The sequence below is a fragment of the Acanthisitta chloris genome, unplaced genomic scaffold, assembly GCF_000695815.1.
Source record: "Acanthisitta chloris isolate BGI_N310 unplaced genomic scaffold, ASM69581v1 scaffold19713, whole genome shotgun sequence".
Classification (NCBI taxonomy): domain Eukaryota; kingdom Metazoa; phylum Chordata; class Aves; order Passeriformes; family Acanthisittidae; genus Acanthisitta; species Acanthisitta chloris.
The window spans coordinates 6340-13842 of record NW_008665634.1 but is presented as its reverse complement, the minus strand read 5'-3'; positions in this window follow the sequence as shown (position 1 = coordinate 13842).

Here is a 7503-nt window from a genome sequence, read left to right as displayed (position 1 = left end):
AATGCACAAGGACTTGGCTTTAGGCTGCTCTGCAGTCAGCACTGGCTGGGAATGCTGGGAGGAACTCAGGTGATGAGGACCTGGAAACATCACACATCATGTGGGAGAACTCAGGTGATGAGGACCCAGCCATAAAAACAGTGTGTCAGCTAACAAAACAAATGCATGTTTTTAACAAGACCCAATAGCTGATGGGAGAAGAATCAAATGATCAGTCAAACCATGTTAAAAAAAACAAACACCTCAACTATCCATTTTGCCAGCAAATCCCCTCACACTCCACTGGCTTCATGCTGCAGAACAGCCCCAAAGATGTTGTCTGGCCTTACCATCTTGTATGACAGCAGGATTACACCACCTAGAGTGGGGAGATACACTCTCTGCTGTATTCTGCCACGTCTAAAAGTGATGTTTGTTGCTGGAAAGCCTAAGTGTTATAAGAAGAGCCTAAATGGAGCCCCACTGTTTCTTTGTATGCTCCCCCAGCTCCCTGTGCTGCTGACAGACAGCACCATTAAGGAGTCATTAGCACCATGCCTGAAAGCTTGGCTTGTGCAGATAATAACAGCCTATTCAATATTTTGAGCCTTTGTAAGAAGAAGAGCACCTAAATGAGAATAATGAGGTCATTCTATGACATGCCTGAGGATATGAAACCATGGGTAACTTTTTAGCCCGTTTGATATGTGAACACATACATTCAGCTGTGACAGATTATTTCTAGCCTTCAAAAAAAAAAAAAAAATAAAGCTTCTGCCATTAAATCACACCATGCAACATCAGCACCGAGTGGTAATCAAAACACTGCACAACCTTCCAAATAATTCTGAGTAACCCAGTCAAAAAGAAAACAGATACATGGGCAGATTGAGGGGGTGAAGCAGAGCAAGGGGTTGAGATGGTGTCAGGAAACCAGCAAAATTTAACAGCTAGCAAAGATGTTTATGATGAAAAGATTGTTTCCAGTTCTGCATAATTTCTTTCACCAAAGGAGATTCATGGACTGCTTTGGCTTTGAAAAGATGAACAAGCTGAAATTTTAATTTTAGCCCTGCTGCTTGCTCAGAGCAGTGGCTGTTTGCCTTGAAACCGGCTCACGTTCCCAGCATCTTCCTCCCAGTGTTGTGCAGAAGGTTTTGCACCCTGGGGCTGTCTCAGGATTCCTCCTGCAGCCAGACAGGCTGGGGGGGAGTTGGGCTGTGCTGAGCACCCACAGCACACCACAGTCTCTTGGGCATCCCTTTGTTCTGCTTCCCAGCTCCATCAGCCCACGACTGACAGCTCCAACCTGCACAGGTCCATGGATTAACACGGTTTAGTTTGTTAGCAGCTCAGTGGTTTAACACTCTCACAGTTTACAGTGTCTCCCTTTCTCCTGGCTGTTCTCCAAGGTTGCTTCCTATGTTTCTGCTATGACTTTCAGGCTGTGTTGGCCCTTAGCTCTTTCTCTTCTTTAGGGAAAGCTCAGTGACCTTTGCTAGACAAGATGACAGAACCATAGAGTACTTTGGCTTGTAAGGGACACGTAAAGGTCACCTAGTCCCTGGGCACCCACGGCAGGAGCAGCTGGTTGAGGATCTGGTGCTGCCTGCACTGGGCAGGAGCTCTCCCTTAACTGGTTCCTGCAGCATCACCTGCACCCACCTCGTGCCTGGCAAAGGGGAAGGCCACAGCATCCTTTCCTTGGGAACCACTGCAAGATGATTCCTGAGGCTTAAAGGCAGAAGGGAGTTTGTGGGAGCAAGGACAGGTAAAACACTTTGTTCTCAGAGAGCTCCAGTTCTTGGCAAGCAGCTTCTCTTTACCATATGTGGGTTACCCACAGGGAAACATACTGGGAATTTGCTGCTGCTCCAGTTTCTCTTCTTTTAATTTCCATTTTCTTCATCTTATTGTTTTCTACAAGGGATTAACTCAGCAGTTCCATTTAGACTAGAAGGTTTAATTCAAATTGTTCAGGGCCCTTACAGGCTGAGTGTGTTAAACTTTTTGACTCCATCTAGCCCTCAAGCTTATTAATAAGTGTTTTTTAATTAAAAAAGATTAATGAGTGATTGCCCTTTTTTTAGTGGATACTTTTAAGATTAAGCTTCTCCACTATTTTAATTGGGATAATATTCACATGCTTTACCTGAAAGGCAATTACAAACTCAGAGAATAACATGTAGTGTTTGTTTTATAATCCTAAATGTTTCATTAGGTGTTTGCTGGTTCTGAATTATCTCTCAGCTCAAATATAACTGTGCATTCTGATTGCCACTGTTGACTCACTCCCCTGGATTTGAGCAGAACACTGTCCTGGAAGAATGGGAAGGCAGGAGAAGAGACTGTTCCATGGTGTCTTTTCAGTACATAAAATAAAGGCTTTTAAAATACAATATAGACTCTAAATGCAGTGGGAATTCATTAGCAGAAAGGACAGAAAGAGGAAAAGGTTTCTCAATGTTCTCTCAATGTACTCTGGGATAGTGTAACCCTTCACATCAACCTAGCTCAGCCTCTCTCATTCCAAGGAGGGAAAAACAGTCTCCAAGAACTGTTCCTGCAGTATTTTAGTGCATCTCTATCAGTCATGATTTACATCTTGGGCAGTTTTCTTTTCAAAGCTGGAAAAGTGGTTCTGCTGTTCATGAAAGTAATTGCATAAGTCAGGATATTTAAATGTGTGTTCATTAAAGACAGTAAAATCTGTGGAGTTCTATTAAAAGCTCATGGATTGTCCAGCCAGGTTGATTGCAGGAGGCAACTTTGGCTTTTGAACACCAAGAAGTGGCTTAAGCTTTGCTTGTATTTTAGACCTCTTTGGCTAAAAGGAGTAACTGATGTCTTGGAGAGATTTTCTGCTGCTTTAGCTCTGTGTCGTTACATACTGAACATTTTGATTTCCACACCAAGTCCTGTTACAGCTCTTTTGTGTTTTCAGAGCCCAAGCTGTCAAAATTAGCTAATACAGGAACGTTAAGCCTTAATATTTTAGGTCTCAACCTTAGGCTGAAAACTTTTCTAATCCTTAAGTTTACAGAAAGAATTAAAAAAAATACTGTAGTGAAAGACTCCAGTGCTAAAGGATAAAAAGGGACAGATTGGAGTGGTTTTGAGTAGTCTCAGTTTGAGTCTGTGCTAACGAGAGCAATTAGAAAGTGCTCACATGATCAGAACCTCATCAGCAGAGAATCTGAAAAACTTTCAGACTCTTTCATTCAGTTTTCTTTTGGCAGAACAAAGCAATTGTTTGTCTTAAGCATCCAAATGCTATTGAGAAGAAAATGGAGCTGGTTTGGAATCTGCAAACTTAGGAATTCTTCTCCTCTGGATTTCATTGTATCGGAATCACCTTACTCTTTGCAAGGCTGCATAATTCAGATTGCAGAGTTTCTGGAGCTGTGGAATGGCAAGAACCCCAATTTGTTGCCATGTCCCAGCACTGCTGCCCATGAGGAAATTATGAGGAGAAGGATAACCTGCCAGTCATGAGGGTTTTTTGAAGCTAAGACTTTCCCCATTGATTTTAATCTGCTATATATTTGTCTTTCTAAAATAAAGGTTTTTTCCTCAAGGAATTAATGCTTGACAATAATCGGTGTGTTGTTTTTTTCTCTTTCCCCTCTAGTGTTCATAATGGCTTCTGGGCTTTTGGTTTACCCTTTTGGGTTCAACTCTGCTACTGTGAAGAGATTCTGTGAGAACTCAGACATCTACTATGCAGGAGACTGCCAGATCGGATGGGGCTACATGCTGGCAATTGTTGGGGTCATGTTGTCTGTCTTTTTACCATTCTTTGCAAAATATGCACCGAAAGAGCACATATCTCCCACTCCAATACCTACAATTTTATAGTATTTTGTTACTGTTAAAAACAGAACATTCCTGTCTGCAGGTAATGGGCAGAAATTATTATAGCACTTCCAGTTAGGTGTATTGCTAGAGAGAGAAGAGGAGATGGGGAAGAGAAGGTCAGACTCACAAAGACCAAAAGTGCATTGATAGTCTTCCGTGAGCAGGAGCAGCGAACGCGCTGGAGTCGAGGGGAGGTTGGTCAGCAGCCTTTGCCCTGCTCTAAACACACAGGGCACAATGCCTTAGACACAAACAAATGGGTTTATCCTCAAAATATCTGTCTACCTCCCAGTTTCTTTGTGTCTCAAACCCTAAGTCTTTGAAAAGCTTCAGTTCACTTTTGATAGATTATTCAATGTCCAAACTTTTCTGAACCCACTGATTTGAAGATCAGTAAAGGTGTTTTGTTACAGTTATTTTGATTAGTGGAAAAAGCACCTGTTGGTAGCCATGGCCTAAAATGAAGCTTGAAAGCTAAAAAGAATTGTGTACAAGAATAAAGTTTCTTTTTAATCTCAGTTATATTAGCAGTAGCTGCATGTGTGGAGACCTCAGAGCAATTTTTCAATATCTGAAGGGCCTACAAGGAGTCAGAGAGGGACTCTGTGTTAGGAACTGCAGTGATAGGACAAGGGGTAATGGGCTCAAACTGAAAGATGGGAATTCTAGGTTGGATGTGAGAAGAATTTTTTTCCCTGTGAGGGTGGTGAGACACTGGCACAGGTTGCCCAGGGATGTGGTGGTTGCCCCAACCCTGGTGGTGTTCAAGGCCAGGCTGGATGAGCCTTGAGCAACCTGATCTAGTGAGGAGGTGTCCCTGCCCAGGGCAGGGGTTGGGACTGGATGATGTCTAAGGTCCATTCCAACCCCTAAATTCTATACTATGATTCTATGCTGAAAGCTGTGGGCACACTTCTTACCACTGCCCTAATCCCCAAGGTTTAGAAGTATCTTCATGAAGTCTTACATAAAACTTAAATTATTTTTTTTCCCTGAGGTTTAGAAGTATCTTCATGAAGTCTTACATAAAACTTAAATTATTTTTTTTCCCTGAGAGATCTAACTATTTCCAAAGGCTTCATGATGATTGAATAGTTTACCAACAGGAAAAAAAAATGCTAAGAATTTGGTCTGTGATATTTCTTAAGGTATAATTTTAGGTGGACTTCTACAAAATTCTCCGAACTATTCCAACTGTAGATTTTGGGGTTTGTTGTTTAAGGCCAACACAAAAAATCTGTTTACAAAACTGTCTGTGCCCAATGGTCCTGACAGGTAGTGACAGCACAAGTCAGGACGAAGTAGGTTCTAATCTTTCCATTGCAATTAAGAGCCCATTACTGCAGTGAAATGTGATTGAACATGACCTAGAGAATCAGATGTTGTGCCAGAAGTAGCAAATGGCCATTTTTGTGTCCGTGTGGGAGCTCTGACTGCCACAACAGCACTGAGCTCATCACTGTCCAGCACTGAGAGAAGTGCACTTGATTGCCTTAAGCAAAAGAAACGTTGGGCTCTGATCTCACCCCACTCTTGTGCTGTTCAGTTAAAAGGAAAACTGAGTTCTATTCTCATCTTTTATTTTCTATTATTTATTAAAGAAGAAAAGTCACAGAAATGATATTTAATTCAGAGCTGTACTTCTTAGTGTTGTGTTTTGGCACAAACCAGGTGATCCAACTGATTATTCTCCACTGAGCTGAGTCCAATTCCTCAGATTTTGTTTTCCCAGTGGAAGGTGTACACGAAGGGACAGACAGAGACATGTTGAGGATGTATAAGAAAATGCAAACAGATAGAACAATCACTGTGCTATTTTAATAGACATCAAAGTTTTCTGCAGCCTTGTTTACATTCCTCACCCTCCTAAGCTTCAATGGAACGTTGTTTTCCAAAATAATGACCCTGTTGGTACATTTCCAGGCACTCTGGAAGCAAATTCTGCACATAAACTTAGCAAATTCCATTACTGATCTTGGAAAATGCAGATTCCACTGAAGAATTCAGTACACTGAGAAGCAGAGAGCACATGCTGTGTGCTTTTGCTCACAGGGACTAAGGAATTAAATCTCCCAAGTGTTTACCAAAATAGGGGGAAGGAATGAATGCCTCTGAAGTGAGAAGAGTAAGTTTCAGCCACTTCTGTACAGTAATGTGTTTTTCAGTAATGTCTTACACCTCTTTTTGCTGAAGGGCTGAAGTGGGTAGTTTTCATGTAAGAGCCAGAAAAGTGAGGGATAACAAACACCACACGAAAGGAAATGATCACATGGAGCAGAGAGACAGAGATGAAGGCTTTTCTTTCCTAACCAACCTGTGCCTTTACACTAGAATCATGACACAAGACAGGACCAAGATGGTTAAATAAAAGCCACCAACAACTGCAACTGTTGAGTAGTGTGTAGGAACTGTACTGCGTAGGGTTTTTCTGTTCTGTGTAATGTTTACAACTGTTCCCTTAATGTTTCACTAGAAAAAGTGATTTGTTAGTGTCAAGTAGAAACCCTTTTTTTTTTTTGGGGCAAAGATCTAAACACTTCCTGAGAGTAAAATTATTTTAGCTTTTTATTAACAGCCATAACATAACTCCTAGACACAAACGACCTATTCCTGTCGTTACTTACTGACGTGACTTTCACACGTGCAGAACTGGAAGCGCCGATGGTTCAGCTGGAAGCAGTGGGAACACCACACTGGTGGGTGTTGGTGGCACACAGGTGCTTGCAGACCTGGTCCCAGATTTCCAACTTCCTTTGCAGCAGAGTCTTAACTTTTCCAACACTGCTGGACCAAACCCTTTTGTTCAAACCTCTGCGGTGCATGGTGAGTATTCCGCACCTTTTATCATCAGTGAAGCTAACGCTTCCATTTGGAGCTTCCTCTAGCATTTTATAACACACAAAGGGAATCAAACACCACCTCTACAACTGGAGAGACAAAAAAACACATCCCTGCTCTGAACCAGCTTAGCAGAGAAGGTAAAGCAAGTGATTTTTAGAGCAGTTGGTAAAGCACATCCGTTAGGTCTTGGAACAAGCAGGAGCTGTTGCTGACAATACTTGTGCTAACACTGACACATCACTTTTTTTACACAGAGACTGTCTGAGCGTTGAACTGTGTAAAAGCATTTTCCTCTTACAGGTCAAACAATTTGCTGGACCAGGTTCAAGTTTTATCTGAAATATATAATTTTCTAAGTGTAACTAAAAGCTGTATTTTCCATGACTGTGTCTCTGCGTTGACTAGCTGCCTCCTTTTTAGAATATTAACTGTTTTCTGTATTTGACTTGTTGGATACAATATTTCAATTATTTTCAATGTGAAATTTCCAATTGCCAACACTGTATAATAAAACAATAAAAAAACCCAAACCCAGACTGTTTGCTGTTTTCTTGACAACTCTTTTGTTTTGCAATTCCCAACAGATCTGCTACGAAGCTTTCTAGCTGCCTCCTTTTTAGAATATTAACTGTTTTCTGTATTTGACTTGTTGGATACAATATTTCAATTATTTTCAATGTGAAATTTCCAATTGCCAACACTGTATAATAAAACAATAAAAAAACCCAAACCCAGACTGTTTGCTGTTTTCTTGACAACTCTTTTGTTTTGCAATTCCCAACAGATCTGCTACGAAGCTTTTGAAGTAAGGGAAAATAGAAACAG